This window comes from Phocoena phocoena, chromosome X (genome assembly GCF_963924675.1).
Source record: "Phocoena phocoena chromosome X, mPhoPho1.1, whole genome shotgun sequence".
Classification (NCBI taxonomy): domain Eukaryota; kingdom Metazoa; phylum Chordata; class Mammalia; order Artiodactyla; family Phocoenidae; genus Phocoena; species Phocoena phocoena.
Window position 1 is genome coordinate 23,116,594 of NC_089240.1, and position 17,648 is coordinate 23,134,241.

Genomic DNA, 17,648 nt, shown 5'->3' on the forward strand with positions numbered 1-17,648 from the left:
ATATTTTGGAGATTAATCCTTTGTCAGTTGCTTCATTTGCAAATATTTTCTCCCACTCTGAGGGGTGTCTTTTCATTTTGTTTATGGTTTCCTTTGCTGTGCAAAAGCTTTTAAAGTTAATTAAGTCCCATTTGTTTATTTTTGTTTTTTATTTCCATTTCTCTACGAGGTGGGTCAAAAAGGATCTTGCTGTGATTTATGTCATAGAGTGTTCTTCCTATGTTTTCCTCTAAGAGTATTATACTGGCTGGACTTACATTTAGATCTTTAATCCATTTTGAGTTTATTTTTGTGTATGGTGTTAGGAAGTGTTCTAATTTCATTCTTTTACATGTAGCTGTCCAGTTTTCCCAGCACAACTTATTGAAGAGGCTGTCTTTTCTCTACTATATATTCTTGCCTCCTTTATCAAAGATAAGGTGACCATATGTGCGTGGGTTTACCTATGGGCTTTCTATCTGGTTCCATTGATCTATATTTCTGTTTTTGTGCCACTACCATACTGTCTTGATTACTGTAGCTTTGTACTACAGTCTGAAGTCAGGGAGCCTGATTCCTCTAGCTCCATTTTTCTTTCTCAAGATTGCTTTGGCTATTTAAGGTATTTTGTGCTTCCATACAAATTGTGAAAATTTTTGTTCTAGTTCTGTGAAAAATGCCATTGGTAGTTTGATAGGGATTGCATTGAATCTGTAGATTGCTTTGGGTAGTATAGTTATTTTCACAATGTTGATTCTTCCGATCCAAGAACATGGTATATCTCTCCAACTGTTTGTATCATCTTCAATTTCTTTCATCAGTTTCTTACAGTTTTCTGCATACAGGTGTTTTGTCTCCTTAGGTAGGTTTATTCCTAGGTATTTTATTCTTTTTGTTGCAATGGTAAATGGGAGTGTTTCCTCAATTTCTCTTTCAGATTTTTCATCACTTGTGTATAAGAATGCAAGAGATTTCTCTGCATTAATTTCTTATCCTGCTACTTTACTGAATTCATTGATTAGCTCTAGTAGTTCTCTGGTAGCATCTTTAGGATTCTCTATGTATAGTATCATGTCATCTGCAAACAGTGACACTTTTACTTCTTCTTTTCCTATTTGGATTGCTTTTATTTCTTTTTCTTCTCTGATTGCTGCAGCTAAAACTTCCAAAACAATGTTCACCAAGAGTACATTTTCTTAATCTGCTGTAGAAAGAATCCAATTTGTTGCTCCCTCACCAACCTAACTCTTGTCTTTCTTATGTGGTCCCAAATGTATGATATTTCTGGTGCTCAAATATATTCATGCAATGTGCACTTTCCACAAAAGCATGGGATCAAACCCTTAATCTCCTCCAAACAAAAATGCCCTTTAATACTTTTTTCACTCTGCCACTTTTCATATATCGTGAAAAACAAACATGCACACAAAACAAAAGGTGGTAAATGGCTACATGTTGCCAGTGTTTTATGAGATCTGCCTGCATAAGACATTTGACATTTCATCTCACCTCTACTATTTATTAGACCCAAGAATCAATATTTATGTTATGTTAGATGATGTTTAACAAATCCTTGATGGAATCACTTTTTACAAAAAATGCTTCTTGAAATGGTGGGCCATCAGCCTGAATATAATTATTTGTTCTCTGGTTTTTAGATGTTCAGAAATCATAAGTTTAACAGTCAAGATTTCAACATGTCCTTAATCATAGTTCTCTTTCTCATGTGGATTAAATGGAGGCATTTAATAAAACTTATCTTGTCCTTTCACAGTGATGAATTTTAATTAGAACAAATATAGCATAGTGTTGTTTTGTTTCCTATAATGAATTTTCTACTGTTGTTACTGCCCCTATGTTGACACAGTCGTTTTATTAAAAATATCTCCACTTTGACATCCAATAATATTTTCTCAAAGTATACCATTGCCTAATTATATATAAAACAATAGTCATGGTGGTCTTTTCTGCTGCTATACTTAAATAATGCTACTTGGAAAGCCAAAATAAATGTGTGTATCTATATATTAAATCATTTTTTATCTATAAATTTAGATGTATAGACAGAAATAACTTATAACTATGGTTAATAGAATCACCTCTCAGGGAATTATCTATGTCTCAAACAAATAGGGATCTTAATTTCTCAGGCAACAAGAAGCACAGAGAATTGGAATTCAGGGATGATGTACGTCTTTAAGAAAGATATCAAGTCTACAACATTTTTCTAGCTTCCTTCCTCATTATGCTTGTAATATGACCTTTTAAGTCATGGTTGCAAGATGGCAGCTCCACTACCAAGCCTTTGCTCAAGGCAGGAAGATGAAAAAGGGCAGAGGAAAAACAGATTTAAGGGATGTTGAATCTGCCCCCTTTCATTAGGAAAATTAGAGATTTCTTGAAAGCTCAACACACTTGATTTCTCTTTATATCTCATTGACCAGAACTTGGTTAACATAGCCACCCTATCTGCGAAGGAGCTGTGAAGAGGGGAGTATTTTTAACCAGAGGCATTAATACCCTACACATGTCTACCTTAAAGAGAATTATAGTTAGTAAAAGAGGAGAACTGAATATTGGGTAGGCAGTTTAAAAGGTCTGCTGGAGGGTTACAGAACTCAGAAATAGATGTCTAGGGATATCTCTAGATTTCTCTTGATATACCTCTATTTTGAGTAAATATATTTCAGTTTCTATGCATTTTTTAATTTCAATAGCAAGCCATATAATTGGCAATTCACTCTGCTAGGCACTAGGTACATTGTGTAAGACATTTTTTTTCCTGCTGTGAAGGATCTTATGTACTCGTAATAGAGATAGCCAATAATGATTTAATATTATACAGAATTTAATGTATTTGCATACATGTCTGTGTGTGTGTGTGTGTGTGTGTGTGTGTGTAGAAAGACAGAGAGAGAGATACTGACAGAGAGAGAGAGATCAATGGGAATTATGGTCTTAGATTCCTCAGAAGGAGTTGGTGGGTTCCACTCCACTCTGGCCCAGCTTACTCTCTTTATTAAGGTTTCAAGCTGTGGTCAGTGAAATGGACTTCCTTACATGCATAAAGGAGAAGTCTGGAGGAATCTCAGAGTTACTGAAATACTCTCCAAAATTTTCCTTTTTGTTTTCTTGATTTCTAGTTTGCCCTTATCAATCCCCATCCTATATTTTTTCTTTTTTTTTTTGCGGTACACGGGCCTCTCACTGTTGTGGCCTCTCCTGTTGTGGAGCACAGGCTCCGGAGGCGCAGGCTCAGCGGCCATGACTCATGGGCCTAGCCGCTCCGTGGCATGTGGGATCTTCCCGGACCGGGGCATGAACCCGTGTCCCCTGCATCAGCAGGCGGACTCTCAACCACTGCACCACCAGGGAAGCCCCGACAAAGGATACTTTTACAGCTCCTATGCTTCGACTGTGTGATAGACTTTCTGATTGACTTCTTCCATTCTGTTCTGATGCTAACAATGAAGAAATGACTGTGATGGCCCACCTTCCGTCTCCTTGGCTGTACTTTCTTTTATTTGGGCCATAGATAAAGATCGTGAGTAACTGAATAGAAATTTTTTTTAAAGGCAAACTACTAATGAACCACCTAAAAAGTGAGTTAGTGAAGTGCTGAATAGAAAAACAAGCAATTCATAAGGCCAATTTATTTTGGCCTCATCAGCAACTTCACCTCAAATCCCATGGCTTAATCTCACTCACTTTGCCTTCATGGATATAGTGGGCCCTGATGAACATATCATCTTAAAATTCCATCCTTCCATTAACCATTATATGCTCCAGGATTTAACCACCTCTCCATCTGTATATCTTTATTGATGTCTCTCTCCTTATATTCAGGTAAATGATGATATAAGACTGTTCGCAGACTCTTTTTCAATTTTGCCAGTAGATTCTCCATTGGCAATTTCGTTCACTTCCTGGCAGTTCAGAAATGAGGTGCTTGCCAGACCCCTGTTTTCAGTTGTGCCTGTATGCTTTTCTTTTGGAGTTCTAGGCACTTACTTGCAACCAGCATTCTACGGAAATTCTAGAGTTAACAGGGGTCCTGGGGCATTTTAAATCCCAAATCTCATGGTCTCTAAAGCAATCCCTGTGTAGAGGGCATTGAATTAAGTGGCTGAAAACTCCCATTTGTTTGAAGTGCTCTCCAGGGAGTCAGTTACATTACCGCTTGGAAATGTGATCTGGCACGTAGTTGCTGAGCAACAAGGCCTGGAATCAGCTATGGATGAGACAAACTTCCATTAAACTTTATTAACGACTCCTTGGAGTATAGACCATATTTATCATGAGATTGGATTCTAGTTAAAAATGTTAATAACTCTTTAGATTGGGTTGTCTGTATTAACACTATATTCATACTGCAAAATAGTATTTGTTAAGGTATTTATTTATTTATTCATTCATCTATTGTCCTGACCCCAAATATCTGGATATTTTGAATTGCAATTCAGGGTGGGACAGCGGCAGGAAAATATAGGTTAGTAAGGACCAATTTCAATTGGACCATTTGAACTCTATACTATTACAGCTCAAATTAAAGTTCTAAAATAGATGGATTTCTCACAAAAATCTTTCCTACATATAGGCTCAGAAAGTAGAGTTTCTTGTTTTCTTATTTATCTCACGATGTCGTTTGGATGAATAATTGAGGGTGACAATGGTTTTAGGTTGTGTGTGGTCAATTTTATACACAATAATATTATGTCAGAATTTTGTTGACTTTCCCCACAGTTCCACTACTCATGCTCCATTGTTTCCCCTGAAATTAGTGCTTATTTTTCCATTTAAGTGTGGAAAAAATAAAAAATTTTGGTTATTGAATTTTATTTCCTAAGATCCATAGGCTCTTTCATTTCTTCAATAATGCTTGGATACGATCAAAATACCCTGGTTAGCCATTATGTGCTCATAAATTTGCTAAAGCTCAAGGTTATCAAAGAGCAGTATAAGATTTACACAACCGATTAACAATTAAATAAATAAGTACTTCAGAAAAAAAGAAGCAATACTAGTGAGGATTCTTGTTTGCAAACAACAGAAACATACTTTGGTTATCTTAAGCAGAAAAAGACCGTATTTGAAGAAAACTGAAGAGTTCACAGACCTCCCTGAAAAACTTCAGGAGCAGGTGGGAACAGGAACCAAGGGACAAAGATATAGCCAACATCCTGTCCCAGAAACACTACTGATGCTCACCATCAATACTACTTTTGCTTACCACCAGCTGCTGCTGCCATCCTCTCTGCACACTTCCACTGGGATGCTGAACTCTCCAGCCTCCAAAACCTCACACCTCACTGCCCCATTGCACTCTTAAATTCACTGCAACTTCTACACACATAATCTCTCATTTACAATGTGCCTTGTGTACCAGTCTCAAGACACAAATCAGGGACAGGTAGCATGAAGGACAACCACTAAGTGATACTACTAAGTACTAGTGACTAGAATAACAAGAGAGGATATATTCTATTCCCACTGGATTCCAGTTGTGTTCAAGGAGTAAATAGATTCTGGGAAATCCAAATATTAAATGTTTTTTAAATGTTTCTATCCATAAAACATGGTGTATTTTTTCACAAAATTTTTAAAATTTAATATACCTAAATGATTATTCCATTTGCAAAAAATGGATTAATGAAGTAACTATGGTGTTTTCAAAGCTACTTTGACTTCCACCGTGTTTATGAAGAAATATTTAATCTTTGTTGATGTTAACAGAATTCAAATTTAGCCTTTGGTGTGTAATCAAAACTAATTCCTGAAATCACTCTTCTTTTTGCAATCATGGAAACCATGATAGCTCTTTCAAATAACAGGTTTGATGTTCAATTGCCATGCCATTAGTTACTACATAACACATAATCAGGTAACTACTATGGATGTTTATTATGTTGTCATAACTTCTATTTTTTCTCTCTGTGATTGGATAGCATTCATTTCATGTATTTTATCCCACATCTTTTTCTAACTGTAATATGTAAGAAATTTTGTGCTTTAGAAGAGTAAAAATAATTTTGTGGTCATTATAGCATTGTGTGGCTCTTCCAATGGGTAGAAATTTTAAAGTATTTTTATTAACTGTAGGGAAATTCTTCATTTTTTGAATCAATAGTAATTTCAATTTGAAATACAATTTATAATATCTAATAATTGATCCTCTGCATTGTTTGTGATATAAGGAATGCATTCATAGTTCTATTATTGACTATTTTATGAACAGCAAATGTATATACCAACAATAAAATAAGGAAGGTAAAAATATATATTATAGGTTAAACTCAAAGTGGATATGTATCTGCATTTTAAGCATAAATAATATTTTACAATTTTAGGAAAATTTGAGGAAGGGGAGATTTTTTTCTTATATAATGGTAAATAAATATATGTATATGTGCATATGTGTGTATAAAATATATAGTTTATATGCAAGAAATTGTTCTAAGGATTGGATATTATATATGTCTATATATAGATACATATTTCCTTTACCTTCATAACTTTTATCTTTATTTCTGTTTCTTGCCTGCTAAAATTACTGATTAAACAGTTACTACATAATCATGAAGTAATATTGTATTTTTTATCCTGAAATAGCTGAAATTGTCATTTGTTTTTAAAATAATTTTAACATTTGTTCAAAGAATTTACATATAGGACAGTGGTATTATCAAGTGTAGCTTGCAATTTACAGCTAAAATTAGCTCTACATATGTACAATGAAATAAAGTGTAAAAAAAGCATTATTAGCATGAAAAAAATGCTAATAGAACACTGTCTATCAACCATGGCTAGGGATTACAAAATCTCTCACTTGTTCTAGTTAGCAGAAAAAGTAGGAGGAAAGTATCAGGAGAATATTCTTCCCCTGAAGAGAGAAAACAGCGTGTGTGGCATCATAAGAAATAAATATACATAGCAGTTACCTGATATAACTTTCTCTATCGATCATGGTCCATATCTGAACTTTCTGTGTTAATAAGGCAAGTCTATAACTTCATCACTGAGAGTATTTATTTAGATACCAAAAAGCACTATATGAAAGACTATCCATTGATTGAGAATACAAATGATCAATTTTGTTCTCACACACACACTGACTAGTCTCTACTTATAGTCTGCCCTTTAGGGAAGGAATAAAAATACACAACAACAATAACAACCACAGCTACAGAAAACATGACTGCTCCTTAATTTGGCCAATTGGTAAAAATCATCCCTTGATGATTTAGTTATGGTAATTTAAGGCTAAAGATTCACAAGTTGAAAGGGAAAGTATGTATTATAGTTGAGGAGTAATTGATCAGATATTCAACCTAAATTCCCAAGAATATATTTCCTAATTTCAGATGTAACTTTTCTGTAAAATGTCATAATTCTATGTTCCATTAACAGTGAAACACACAAACAAAAACATCAATTGAAGTGTAATCCACCTCAGAACTAGAAAAACTGCCTTTTAAATTTTTATTCATAGGATTCTGTGTGCCCTTAACTTAAATATGTTCTTTGTGTACACAAGTTTTCAGAAAGGTGTTACAAAGAAATGATGTTTTCATCCTATGCTTCATTTTTATTTCTCTCTATTACTGCATACATAATTTCAAAGTCATTAATGAATGCTAATGGCTATAAACTACAAAGGTTTATTATTATGGCTGTCTGCATAACTCATACATAGCTCCTGCAGCACAGAACTGAATTTTACACAAAACTATTTAAAATATTACTTTTAAAGTATAGTAATCACTTTGTAATTTTATTATTTACCCAACTCACTTTAATGAACATACTTTTTTTTTAATATTGACAATTTGCCAGACACTGTTCTAGGCACTGGGGTTGTAATGATACAGAGTAAAAGATATAGACCACTTCAGTTTTTGGCCCAGTCATGAAAAGTTAGGTTTTAAAAAAATTTATATGAAAGTAAAAAAATTAAAATGCCCTTTTATTGCAGTACCAGAAACAATGCAATCAGTCATAATGCTGTTGATATATTTAACCAGTTGATGCAATTACCCAGTTGATACCTACTCCATTTAGTAGTTGAATCCAAATCATTAAAACACACTGAAGTCTGGAACTATCCTATATCAAAGAACTGATAAAAACTTTTAGATACTAAATTATTCTGATTTTTATCTACTCCAGGCATTTGGCCTAAGTTCATCTTGCATATTGGGTGGTACACCAGCGTCACAAGAATATTTTGAGAAAATATTCTAAAACTCTATTTTACAACTGAGGAAACTAAAGCTTATATGGGTTATGGTACTTGCCAAGGTCACAGAGCCAGTAGGTAGCAGAGCTTGGATTTGAACTCAGATTTGCCTATCGTTTACCCTCTGGCTACGGTAATATTTAATACCTTTGTGGTAAATATGCTATAGTTATAATTTTATACAGATGATGAAAGTGAAATTAGTATGCTATAACAAAATTAGTGTGCTTGATATACTTTAAAATTTAAATTGTCCATAAAGTTTACATATTCACCCATAGTATATAACAAATCTTTCCATCAATTTATCTAGCTGTGGATTTATATTAATATATCCATTTGCCTAGTTATCATTACTTATCCTCACTCCTCACCCCACACCCTGTGCCCAGATGGTATTTCAAAGACAGTCTGTGGCAATAAAACATAATTTTGAAGGAAGTAGATCTAGGTCTGAATCCTGGCTCTCTGATCTATTAGCATATCTTTGGCTCGAATCAGGAATATAGGATGTTAAATGAGGTGACACCGCAAATACTTAGCACAGTATGTAGGTAATAATGAAGATTTTTAAAAAATAAAGTCAAATTCAGTCTTGTGTCATTGTAGCAACACAGAGACTAAGTCAAATGATATGATAAACTAGTTTGGGGTCAAATACCCAATTTACTTAAAAATTAATCTTTTTTTGTAAGAAAAAAAATCTAACTTTTAGCTTCTGATTTTTTTAAACATTTATTTATTTTATTTATTTACCTTTGGTTGCATTGGGTCTTTGTTGCTGCGCACACACTTTCTCTAGTTGCAGTCAGTGGGGGCTACTCTTCGTTGGGGTGCGCGGGCTTCTTGTTGCAGTGGTTTCTCTTGTTGTGGAGCATGGGCTGTAGGTGCATGGGCTTCAGTAGTTGTGGCACGCAGGCTCAGTAGTTGTGGCTCATGGGCTCTAGAGTGCAGGCTCGGTAGTTGTGGCACACGGGCTTAGTTGCTCTGCAGCATGTGGGATCTTCCTGGACCAGGGCTCAAACCCGTGTGCCCTGCATTGGCAGGTAGATTCTTAACCACTGCACCACCAGGGAGGTCCTTGATTATTTTTACTGGATTTACTGTGGCTGCATCTATAGGGGGCCAATGCCCACAGAAAGGTGGCAAGGCGACAGGAAATTCAATTAAAAGAATGAGATTTAGGAGTTCTTGCTTTCTTTTTTCTTTTTCTTTAACATCTTTATTGGAGTATAATTGCTTTACAATGGTGTGTTAGTTTCTGCCGTATAACAATGTGAATCAGCTATACGTATACATATATCCCCATATCTCCTCCCTCTTGCTTCTCCCTCCCACCCTCCCTATCCCACCCCTTTAGGTGGACACAAAACACTGAGCTGATCTCCCTGTGCTATGTGGCTGCTTCCCACTAGCTACCTATTTTACATTTGGTAGTATATATGTGTCCATGCCACCCTCTCACTTCGTCCCAGCTTACCCTTCCCCCACCCCATGTCCTCACGTCCATTCTCTACACCTGTGTCTTTATTCCTGTCCTGCCCCTAGGTTCCTCAGAACCATTTTTTTCTCTTTTAGATTCCATATATATGTGTTAGTATACAGTATTTGTTTTTCACTTTCTGACTTACTTCACTCTGTATGACAGTCTCTAGGTCCATCCACCTCACTACAAATAACTCAATTTCATTTCTTTTTATGGCTGAGTAATATTCCATTGTATATATGTGCCACATCTTCTTTATCCATTCATCTGTTGATGGACACTTAAGTTGCTTCCATGTCCTGGCTATTGTAAATACTGCTGCAATAAACATTGTGGTACATGTGTCTTTTTGAATTATGGTTTTCTCAGGGTATATGCCCAGGAGTGGGATTGCTGGGTCATATGGTAGTTCTATTTGTAGTTTTTTAAGGAACCTCCACACTGTTCTCCACAGTGGCTGTATCAATTTACATTCCCACCAACAGTGCAAGAGGGTTCCCTTTTCTCCACACCCTCTCCAGCAATTATTGTTTGTAGATTTCTTGATGATGGCCATTCTGACTGGTGTGAGGTGATAGATACCTCATTGTAGTTTTGATTTGCATTTCTCTAATGATTAGCGATGTTGAGCATCCTTTCATGTGTTTGTTGGGAATCTGTATATCTTCTTTGGAGCAATGTCTACTTAGGTCTTCTGCCCATTTTTGGATTGGGTTGTTTGTTTTTTTAATATTGAGCTGCATGACTTGCTTGTATATTTTGGAGATTAATCCTTTCTCCATTGATTCGTTTGCAAATATTTTCTCCCATTCTGAGGGTTGTCTTTTCATCTTGTTTATGGTTTCCTTTGCTGTGCAAAAGCTTTTAAGTTTCATTAGGTCCCATTTGTTTATTTTTGTTTTATTTCCATTTCTCTTGGAGGTGGGTCAAAAAGGATCTTGCTTGCTTTCTTAAAATGATTTACTGGCCACAATAATGGCAAATTATTTCTCTGTAACTTAGTCACTTTCTCCTTAAACCTTTATTTAGGGAACCTGAAAGAAGTGATGGGCTATTTTTACCATGCATTTGACATTTCAGTATTGGGCCAATATGGATCTCAGTGACACTGCTTATGGTCTTTCTTTGGGAGATGCGATTAAAGCAGAATGTTGCGCTACACTTTAACTGTTTGTTGATATGCAAGTACTGAAACTATTTTGAAATCCAATAAAATTTCAGAATATATCATTTAACAACTTATTTGCTTATATAATTATAATAAACTATTAGTTAAAATGATATTTTGATGAGTCATTTTAGCATTTTTAAAAATCATAGCTTGACTAAGTTTCACAAATTAGGTGCTACGCCAACTTCTATTTCAACTTAATTTACTTGCCCTATTTGTGATGTACTTTTAAACTCCTTATATCACACATAGAAGGATACACCTAGACACACCCACTCAGAGCTTCCATGTCAAACATGAAGTGATATGGATAGTGTAATTCTGTCTTTTTAAATTGAAGTACAGTTGATTTATTAGTTTTAGGTATACAACATAGGGATTTGATGTTTCTATAGATTATACTCCATTTAAAGTTATTATAAAATACTGGCTATATTCCCTGTGCTGTATAATATATCCTTGTACATGGTAGTTTATACCTCTTAATCTCCTACCCCTATCCCGTCCCTCTTCCCACCCCTCTCCCCATTGGTAACCACTAGCTTATTCTACTGTATCTGTGAGTATGTTTGTTTTGTTATACTTGTCTGATTTGTTTTTTAGATTCCAAATACAAGTGAAAACATACAGTATTTGTCTTTCTCTGACTTATTTCACTAAGTATAATAACTGCCAGTCCATCCATGCTGTTGTAAATGGAAATATTTAATTCTCTTTTTTATGACTAATGTTGCATGGTATATACATATATATATGGTGTGTCTATATATATACATATATGTGTATGTATGCGTGTGTACACACACACACACAACCACATTTTCTTCATCCAGTCATCACTTAGGTTGCTTCCAAATCTTGACTATTATAATTTATGCTGCTATAAACTTTTCAAATTAATGTTTTTGTTTTCTTCAGGTATGTACCAGGAGTAGAACTGCTGGATCATATGGCAGTTCTATTGTCAGTTTTTGGAGGAACATCCATACTGTTTTCTATAGTGGCTGTACTAATTTACATCCCTACCAACAGTCTACTAAGGTTCCCTTTCTTCTACATCCTCACCAACATTTATTATTTGCTGTCTTTTTGATGATAGCCATTCTGACAGGTGTGAGGTGATTTCTCAGTGTGGTTCTGATTTGCAGTTCCCCAATGATAAACATCATTTCATGTGCCAGTTGGCCATCTGTTTATCTTCCTTGGAAAAATGCCTATTTGGGTCTTCTACCCACTTTTTCATCAGGTTGTTTGTTTTTTTGATATTGAGTTATATGAGCTCTTTATATATTTTGGATATTAACCCATTATCAGCATATCATTTGCAAAAATCTTCTCGCATTCAGTAGGTTGTGTTTTAGTTTTATGGACCTTTTTTTTTTTTTGCTATGCAAAACTTTTAAGTTTGATTAGGTCCCATTTGTTATTTTGCTTTTGTTTCCCTTGCCTGAGGCGACAGAACTAAAAAAATAATGCTAAGACTTATGTCAAAGAGTATACTGCCTGTGTTTTCTTCTAGAAGTTTTGTGGTTTCCAGTCATATTTAGGTCTTTAATCTATTTTGAGTTTGTTTTTGTATATGGTGTGAGAAAACGTTATAATTTTATTCTTTTACATGTAGCTGTCCAGTTTTCTCAGCACAACTTACTGAAGAGATTGTATTTTCCCCATTGTATATTTTTGCCTCCTTTGTCTTAGATTAATTGACCATCTGTGTGTTGGTTTATTTCTGGGTTCTCTATTCTGTTCCATTGATCTTTGTGTCTGTTTTTGTGCAAGTACCATACTATTTTGATTACTATAGCTCTTTAGTATAGTTTGAAGTCAGGGAGCATGATGTCTCCAGCTCTCTCAAGATTGTTTTGGCTATTCAGAGTCGGAAAGAAATCTATTTAAATCAAGGAAGCTTGTAAATAATTAGATGGATTTATATAAGATCCCAGTTGCTATCTTTTTCTTCCTGATTCAGTCTTAGAAGACTGTATGTTTCTAGGAATTTATCCATTTCTTCTAGGTTGTCCAATTTGTTAGCACATAACTGTTTGCAGTATTCTCTTATGATTATTTGTATTTCTGTGATATTTGTTATAATTTCTCCTATTTTATTTCCTATTTTGTTTATTTGGGTCCTCTCTTATTTTTTTAAATATTTATTTATTATTTTATTTATTTATTTTCTTTTATCAATTTATTTTGGCTGCATTGCATCTTAGTTGCAGCACATGGGATCTTCATTGAGGCACATGGGATCTTTCATTGCGGGGTGCGGGCTTCTCTCTAGTTGTGGCACACGGGCTTAGTTTCCCCACGGCATGTGAGATCTTAGCTCCCTGACCAGGGATCAAACCCACATCCCGCACATTGGAAAGCAGATTCTTTACCACTAGACCACCAGGGAAGTCCCCTGGGTCCTCTTTTTTCTTAATGAGTCTGGCTAAATGCTTGTCAATTTTGTTTATCTTAAAAATAAAACAGTTCTTGGTTTCATTGATTTTTTTTTTTTTGGCCTCTATTTACTTATTTTCTCTGATCTTTATTATTTCCTTCCTTCTGCTGACTGTGGGCTTTGTTTCTTCTTCCTTTTCTAATTCCTTTAGACGGCAGGTTAGGTTGTTTTGAGATTTTTTTATTGCTTGAGGTAGGCCTGTATTGCTATAAACTTCCCTCTTCAAACTGCTTTTGCTGTGTTCCATAGTATTTGAAAAGTTGTGTTTTTATTTTCACTCATCTCAAGGTATTTTCTGATTTCCTCTTTGATTTCTCTACTCACTCACTCGTTGTTTTTTTAATAGCATGTTGTTTAGTCTCCATGTATGTGTGTTTTTTCCATTTTTCTTCCTGTAATTGACTTCCAGTTTCATACTGTTGTGGTCAAAATAGGTGCTTGATATAATTTCTATCTTAAATTTGTTGAGACTTGTTTTTGTGTCCTAGCATGTGACCTATCCTGAAGAAAGTTCCATGTGCACTTGCAAGCATGTGTATTATGCTGTTTTTGGATGGAATGTCCTATAGATATCTATTAAGTACAATAGGTCTAATGTGTCATTTAAGACCATTGTTTCCTTACTGATTTCATGTCTGGATGATCTGTCCATTGATATAAGTGGGGTGTTAAAGTCCCCTAATATTATTGTATTACTGTCAATTTCTCCCTTTATGTCTGTTAATATTTGCTTTATATATTTAAGTATTCCTATAATAAGTGTGTTTATGTTAATGAATGCTATATCATCTTCTTGTATTGGTGCTTTTATCACTATATAATGCCCTTATTTGCCTTTTATTACAGACTTTGTTTTAAAGTCTACTTTGTCTGATACGAGTATTGCTATATCAGCTTTCTGTTTCCACTTACATGGAATATCTTTTTCCATCCCCTCACTTTAAGTCTGGCTATGTCTTTAGTTCTGAAGTGAGTCTCCTGTATGAAGCATAGAGATGAGTCTTGCTTTTTATCCAGTCACCCACAGTAGGCCATTGTAATTTTTAGTTTACAGACTACTGAGGATTTTAATATGCACAGGCATTGCTCAATTCTAGTTAGTATGCCATGCCAAACTTAGTTTCTTGATATTCTTTAAAATTATACAAATTTTAAATAAAATGTAGTTATTCATACTCAAAAAATGCTAGCTCTATCTACCTATTGATATTTAGTATATATTCACCTATCATTATTTATCCATACCCCTAATCCCTGGGCTCAGTGGGTTGCTCTTTAAAACTACAAATGTTAGTTACCCTGAGCTTGAATATTCAAAGTTAATTTTACTAGAAACTTCCTCCTTTTTTTTCCCCTGTCTTCTCAATCTGTTCCCCTCAGGTCCTCATTTCCATTTCCATTACTCTTGGTTGTCAACTACTCCTCTACTATTTGATTAGGAACTGATCAAGTACTGTCAGCTTTTTAATCTCCTTCCACAATTGCTTACCACTACCTTCTATTTGCCCCAAGGTTACTTAGGGCCTTTTAGGCACTTTCATATTCCCTTTCCTGTAATCTACATCCTAACTTTCTCTATTGCTATTAAGCTCAGATTTCTTAACATGTAATATTAGAAAACTGTCATTGTTCTACATAGCTACCAGCTAAACTATGGAGAATCACACTTTTACAGCACAGCGGGCTAGTAATGAAAACCATTTGCAATGACTTTTTAAATGTTTCCCAAAATCATGCTCTTTTATTTGGATAAATCATTTTGGTTACATAAGTGGCTCAGAAATGTGACATTATTTAGTTGCAGAGGGATTTATTTTTTTTAACAGTGCAGCAATTACATCCTAAAATAACTATTATTCAATCCATTCTGCCAGTCTTGGGAGACTAAGCAGATGTCAGATATTCTAAAATATCTGACTTTAGGTGAGTTTGGGATGTTACTGTGAAAGAGGCATTTTGAGATCTGTTATATCAGAGGATGCCAGTAAGCTATGCACTTACGTAATGATGGCAACAGCTCCCAGAGGGGCATTTGAAGCATAATTGTCGGGTCTTAGAATAATACTATTTTAGAGCTAGATGAGGAGATTTAGAACTCATATCTCTATTCATTTTTTAATAGGTGAGGAAATGAAGTGATCCAAATAATTAGAGGACTACCTGAGATCATGCATCTAATTAAAGGTACACCATAGGAAGATCTCTGGACTTTAAATTATCATTCCACTAAACTGGCTTTACTACACATCTTCCCACTCTTGTTCCACATTTACTGCTGTTAGAGAGACAGAGAAGCTTTACAGCATATTTCAGTAGAAAATGCGTGGATTTTTGCATCAGGACAATCTGAATTTGAAACTTTCCTAAGCCAAAATCTTCACTGTGTACATGGTATCCTCCAGTGACTGGAATCATTCTCTACCTTTTTTCTTACATCATCATACCCACCCCCTTCCATTGTACTGGATCATTCTCATCGGCATTTAAACATGCTGTCATTTCTGTCATCCAAAAAGAAATCATTTTTTACTCCATATCTCTCTCCAGATACTTCCCAATTTCTTATACTCCATTTATGAGAAAACTGTAAAAAGCTGCACAGAAGTTTTGAGATACTATCTACATCCAATAATTTTCTTCCCATTCTCCTTTGAACTTGCTGCAGACAGGCTCTCTATCCATCATTCCAACAACACAGCTCTTGTCAAGGTCACCGTATCAGTCAACTCTATAACAAGCACATAATCTCTCTGGCATCCGTCCATCAAAAGCAATTGCCTAGGAGTTAGTTGATAGAGACATGTGGTAGGCTGGAGAGCTGCAGATTAGGTACGGGTCTGTCTCATGGGTAACTCTTCCTCCTTGGACCAACAGGCTAACTAGACCACGTCCTTCTCATGGTGATATAGAAGGGCAAGACAAATGGAAATACATGTATCTCTTAAGGAACTAGCACACCAGAACTCTTTTCTGTGTTTCTTTAGCCAAAACAAATAACATGGCTGAGTACAAGGTCAGGGACAGGAATACACTTTGCCTCTAGTGGGACGAACTAAAAAGCCACAAGGAAAAGAACATGGGGAAAGACAGAGGTGAAGAACTGGAGACAAAATATTAATGTTACTATACCACTGTCACTAATGAGCCCCACAGTACTGAATTGAATAGTCAAATCTAAATGTTCACCTGTTTTGTATATTCAGCACCATGTGACATAGTTGATCACTACTTCCACGCTGAAACTGTTTTTCCCTTCACTTTTAACCACCCCATATTCCTAGTTTTTCCTGCTTCCTTCTCACTGGCTTTTCCTTCTATATTTTGTTGGTTCTTCCTCATCGTTTTTTACACTGGATACCCCAGGAATCAATCTTGAGACATTTTCTCTTTGCTCTCTACACTTATTCTCTTGTTGATCTTACTCATGGTCATGGCTTAAAAACCATCTATAATACTTAACATTACTGAATTGTATACTTTATATGGTTAAGATGGCACATTTTATGTTATATATTTTTTACCACAATTATTGACAAAAACAAAATAAAAACCCATCTATAGACTGATAAATCATAAATTTATATCTTCACCTTGTATGTCTCCCATTAAAGTATGTCTCCCCTTAAAGTTCAATGTCATTTATCCAAATATACCCAAATATTTAATAAAATATGAAAACTAAAGCCCAACTACTGTTCTCCCACCAATACAAATATGCCCCTCCAGGTACTTCTCCCACCTCCGTAACTGGCAACTGCATACTTCTAGTTGCTAAGGATCAAAACCTTTCTGGTTAGCCTTAACTCTACTTTTTCTCCTATACCGCACATCCAATCTATCAGCAAGTCTTGGTTCTACCTTCAATATATCCAAGACCTGAGCACAACTCTCCACATCCACTGCGGTGCCTGCTTTTTCCAAGTCACCATCATTTCTGTCCTGATTCATTGTAATAGCCTCCTAACTGATGTCCATTACACCATCCTCCTCCACATCCAGTATATTCTCAACATAGCAGCCAAAATAATCCTTATAAAGCAAAAGCTGGATTAGACCACTCATCTCATTGTAATTCTCCAGTGGTTTTCCAACCTCACTCCAAATAAATTCCAAGTTCTTACAAAGGCCTCCAAAACCCATCCACAATCTGGTCTCATTACCTCTCTGACCTCATCTCCCACAACTCTTAACCTCACTTCTTATATCACAGGGAAAAAAAGCCAAGCAAAACTCGATGCTCTAACAGGTTTTGAATTACCATTGTGAGAACAGGGCCACCTTATACATTTGTGCAGGTTGCACAAATAGCATGTAAAAAGATAGCATGTAA